The sequence below is a fragment of the Polyergus mexicanus genome, unplaced genomic scaffold (genome assembly GCF_030449975.1).
Source record: "Polyergus mexicanus isolate NDT 795.1 unplaced genomic scaffold, iyPolMexi1.0 SCAF_25, whole genome shotgun sequence".
Lineage (NCBI taxonomy): Eukaryota > Metazoa > Arthropoda > Insecta > Hymenoptera > Formicidae > Polyergus > Polyergus mexicanus.
Window position 1 is genome coordinate 1,748,251 of NW_027223345.1, and position 5,126 is coordinate 1,753,376.

At 62.2% G+C, this 5,126-nt stretch overlaps 1 pseudogene; it reads left to right on the forward strand.

Moving 5' to 3' along the window:
- The first annotated feature begins 368 nt into the window (after window positions 1-368).
- Window positions 369-546, forward strand: LOC138943241 (U2 spliceosomal RNA; annotated as a pseudogene).
- The last annotated feature ends 4,580 nt before the right edge of the window (window positions 547-5,126 follow it).

Consider the following 5,126-nt stretch of genomic DNA (forward strand, 5'->3'; position numbering starts at 1 on the left):
AATATAAATAAATATAATCCAATGCGGACGGGATGTCATATAAAATTACTGCGGGCGATAATAATGAAAAGAACGGTGATCAATCTAATGACAATGCGTGTTTTGTGTGGTCTGTGGTCGCCACTCTATATCCAGTTGATAGAAACGCAAAACGGGAATCTTCGTATCCTCATTATACGACAGTATTGAATCTCCAGGACATTAAGTTTCCAGTGACTGTAAACCAAATTAAAAAATTCGAACTTGTGAACAACATCTCAATCAATGTATATAGTATCGAGGAAAAGAACTCGAGGAAATGGCAGGGAACTCCCTATCACTGGACGATCGCCGTTGCACTTATGTGGACGGATTCGTGCGAGGTGTCGAGAACTCTCGACGGAGGCTGTAGTATCTGTTCTTATCAGCTTAATATCTGATACAATCCCCATAGGGGATTCAGAATATTAAACTGATTTTTGGAACCTGGCGGGTGACCGGAGCTTGCTCCGACTCTGCCGCGGGTCGGCCTGGCATTGCAGTACCGTCAGGAACGGCCTAATAATCTGATATAAGCACAACCCCGTCGGATTATTAGGTATCAACCCGTGGTAGATAAACCCGCTTGCACCAGGTTATCCGAAGATCGGTGCGGTACGCTGGATCCCTAACCTCTCTTTCGCGCGTGGGATTTTTATTTATTTATTGTGACTTAGCTCAGAGAAGCAGTTTTATTTATTGTATACTTATATATATTCCGCGAGTGAGTGTCCGCGATATTCGTTTTGCCGGGAAGCGACTTGTGATCGTGTTCACGCGTAAAAGTGAAGTGCCGCGACGCGTGTGCTCCGCGAGTTTGTTGGTTAGGGTTCCCTCGACCTGGGGCTCTGCGCCGAGAGTGACGTGCGGCAGTGCGGTGAGTGTGCGGTGCGCGGGTGTGGTGCGTGTGTGCGGTGCATCTCGGTGCGGCGGTGCATCGTTGCACCTGTTGTTGTGACCACGTGGCGCCGCATCGTGATCCGCCGCCGCGGGGTGCCTGTATAGGTTATCCCGCCACGTGCCGCCTCCGCGCTCCGCGCGCGGGGTTCCGCGCTCGCCGCGCGTCGTAATTTTATTATTTGTTTATTTATTTTATAATTATTTATTGTCATGGCGCAGAGCCCGATCGAAGTCGTCCTGTCGTACCCCCTGGCGGAGCGGGTGTGTTGCCCGCGATGCTGGGGGAGTACTGACAGAAATGTCAGGTCGAGGGGCGACTTCTGCGACACGCAGCATCTATCGCGTCACATACGAAAATTTCATCCGGGGGACACAATTGCATATGTGTGCTCCATATGTAATTATAGGGGGACAGGCGCGGTCCCCTACAGAAGAGTGAAAGAACACTTTGAGAAGGAGCACGTCCCCCGGACGGAAGCTGCGTGTCGCACAGTACGCGGAGCACAGAGAACAATTTCCAATGTTGGTGGGCTTTCAGGTGTGCGGACCCGGGCCTCTGCATCGGCCCCATCTGCATCGGCGTCGGCTGGACCATCGTCGCGAAGCCTCACTTCCTCGCGGCCACCCACGTCACGCTCCACGGCCACGACGTCCACCAGCACAGCACCACCTGCAACCACATCATCCACGGAGGCTCGCACAACACCCGGAGCAGCAGGAGAGTCCCCCTCATACGCGGCTGTCACCGCAGCGGGGCCAGCGACACGCACATCATCCTCGTCGCTGGCCACAATAACAACACGTGGGGCGGCCATCTTGGGATCATCGGCCGCCATGACAGCCGCCATATTGGGTGCCGCCACTAGGAGGACGTCGGCCGCCGCAACTAAAGGTAAGGCGCATCCACAGTCTAATGGCGGATCCACAGGGCAAGATGGCGCGGCCAATAGGAGATGCCCGTCCGGACAAGCGGCAAGAGAGGCGCGCAAAAGCCCCCGCAGACCATCCAGCGGGGGCAAATCAACAGCGAGGAGTGCCGCAGGGGCCCCGCCGTCCACCACCAGCCAGGCGGGGCCCGCATTTAATAGGAATTTGCGGCGTTCCACGAGCGCGCCTCTCGTGAAGAGCGGCGCATCCAGGCCGGCACGCGCGCCCCCCAGGAGGTCTCCGGCCGCCGAATCTCCATCCTTCGGCGGCATGGGGGGCGCATGGAGGAGGACGCCCGAGAGGACCCACCCGACGACATCCTGCGGGGGTCCTACAACAAGGAGCAGATCTCGGGCGTCCAGCGTGCCGGCCGAGAAGCGCGCGCCACAGACGGGCCCCCTGGCCCGACCATCGGCCAGGGGAGTACCGCGGGGGCCCCCTTCTTCAGGGAGGAACACCAGGGGGGCCCAGCCGGCGATGACATCCCCAGCCGGCACCGCGGTACGTAATCTCAGTGCCGCGCTGACGCTGCAGGCATCCGGGGGGGCGAGGGGTGCGGCGAGGACGCCCACCCCGCAACGAGGGACCCCGCCCCCCCGAATGACCCCCACCACGCCGCCTTCCATCTGCGGCGTGTGCGCGGGGGTCATTACACCACCGTTATTGCCTGCGGCGTCCGGATCCGCCACGTTGACCACTCAAACGGTGACAACGTCAACATGCGGGTCCCCCGTGATGGCCACGGGGTACACCGCGGGGAGGGTCACTCCATCACGACCCTCCCCCCTCCCAACCATCCCGGAGGTGTCACCGGGCGAGGTGGTCAACAGGATGCGCCTCCTTACAACACCCACAACACCCGGGCAGGAGGAGCGGCGGCAACAGGAGGCGGCGCCCCCCTCATCACCATCCGAGGACGAGGGGGACTCAGGTGGGCCGTGGAGGAGGTGCGTGGGAAGAAGAGCGAGGAGGAGGTGGAGCGGCGACTCCAGCGGGAGCGATGGTCCGGCGCCGGTGGGGCTGGGGCGGACGCCCGGTCATCCGCCACAAACGCCGGCGAACACAACAACGACGCCTAACATACGACCGTGTTCGGTCGTCCTTCAGCGGACGATGGTCCGCTCCGTTCGAGGGGTTGCTGCGGGCGTCCCACAGCCGGGGACAAGCGTGGAGAGGGCACCGGGAGAGCGTGCTGAAGAAAGCATTGCGGGACATCCGAGTGCCCAGGTTGGTGTCCTTGGGGTGATGGGCCGTCGGCGGGGCGTTCCCGTAGCCGGCGGCCCCGGAGCGAGCGACGAGGCACCGCCGGTCTCTAGGAACGGGGGCGGGGGGCACCACCGAAACCCGCGACGTGCTAACCCCCCGCCCGGCTTGCCGTCCGGTGGCCGACCGGCCCCTGCGGCTGTCGCAAGACAGCACAGGCGGCAACGTGTGGCTGCCCGTGACGCGCTGGTCGGGCGGGTGGAGGCCGTCGCCTCGATTGCGGACCTGGAGGAGGTGGCGGCTGCTGTCGCCAACTTCTTCGGGGAGGATGCAGCGAGAGCGGTTGGCGGGGGTGCTCCCGGCGCCCGCGACCGTCCGGATCGGTCGCGTGAGGCGCGGGCGCGTCGGGGTGAGGGGGGGTGCCGGCGCGAGACGGCAACAGAAGGGGGCCGGCACCGGCCGGTCCCCCGCAGCAGGGAGAAGGACGCGGGGGCTGGGTGCGCGAAGCTACGCGTATACAGGCTCTGTACAGGGCGAACCGTCGCAAGGCAGTTCGAGAAGTGCTGCAGAGGCCCGCTGAATCGTGCCAAGTGCCGAGACAGCGGGTTCAGGCGTATTTCGAAGGGCTGTACCGAGGCGGGGAACATCTGGACGGCCTGGGCGCGGAGGCGGAGCGTGCTGACCCCTTGGCCGATGAGGGGGAGTCCGCGCTCCTGGATCCCTTCACGGAGTTGGAGGTGGACCGTCGGCTCCGGCGTATGACGAACTCTGCGCCAGGTCCCGACGGTATCACTTACCGTGACCTTCGTGGAGCGGATCCGGGAGTGCGGCTCCTCACCGCGTTGTTTAACGCGTGTTATCGGCTCGAGGCAGTCCCAGCGTTCTGGAAGACCTCCAACACCGTGTTGGTGTATAAGAAAGGCGACCGGGATATGTTAGAGAACTGGCGCCCTCTCGCGCTGGGGGACACTGCCCCCAAACTTTTCGCGGCGCTCGTTGCCGATCGTCTGACCGACTGGGCGGTCACTAACAACAAGCTTAGTCCGGCACAGAAGGGATTCCTGCGGGACGAGGGGTGCTTTGAGCACAATTTTGTCCTGCAGGAGATCCTGACTGATGCGCGGAGGACTAGGCGGCAGGCGGTCGTCGCGTGGCTGGACCTTTCCAATGCGTTTGGCTTGGTCCCGCACGCGGTGATCCGCCGCGCTCTCGTTCGCTCCGGGGTGCCGGGGGGCATCGTTCGTACATGGCAATCCATGTATGAGGGATGCACTACGCGGGTGCGCGCGGCCGACGGGTTCACCGACCCCATCCCTGTTCGCTCGGGGGTTCGGCAAGGTTGTCCGCTGAGCCCGATAGTATTTGACCTCGCTATCGACTCGGTACTGCGTGCAATTACCGATGTCGATGCGGGGTTCGATCTATTGGGCTCGCGCTTTAGCGTTTTAGCGTATGCGGACGACATTGCACTCGTTGCCGATACGCCCGAGGGAATGCAGCGGCTCCTGGCTGCTGCAGAGGACGGAGCATCGTCGGTGGGGTTGCGGTTCAACCCTGCTAAATGTGCCACCCTGCACATCGGTGCAGGAGCAGGCGGCAGGGTCCTACCGACGACCTTCGAAATCCAGGGAGAGCCCGTCCATCCCCTTGCATGCGGTGAGCCGTATTACCAACTCGGTATCCCGACGGGTTGCTCGGTCGACCAAACGCCATTCGCGACTATTGGGGGCCTCCTTGAGGATCTTCGCGCGGTTGACCGATCCCTCCTTGCTCCGTGGCAGAAACTGGAGGTAGTGGCAACTAACATCCTGCCGCGTATGGACTTTCTGCTGCGGGGGGCCACAGTGGAGAAGCGTCCCCTGAAGGCGGCGGACTTGGAGATCCGCCGCAAGGCCAAGGCCTGGCTCAACCTCCCGCAGAGAGCCAGCGCGGAAGTGGTCTACCTCCCCCCGAAACGAGGGGGTTGTGGGCTACTTCCGCTAGCTGACCTCGCGGACGTCCTGTCCGTCGCGCACGTCTTCCGTATGCTTACGGCTGGCGACGCGACGGTCAGGACGCTCGCGTGGGCGTCTCTGCGG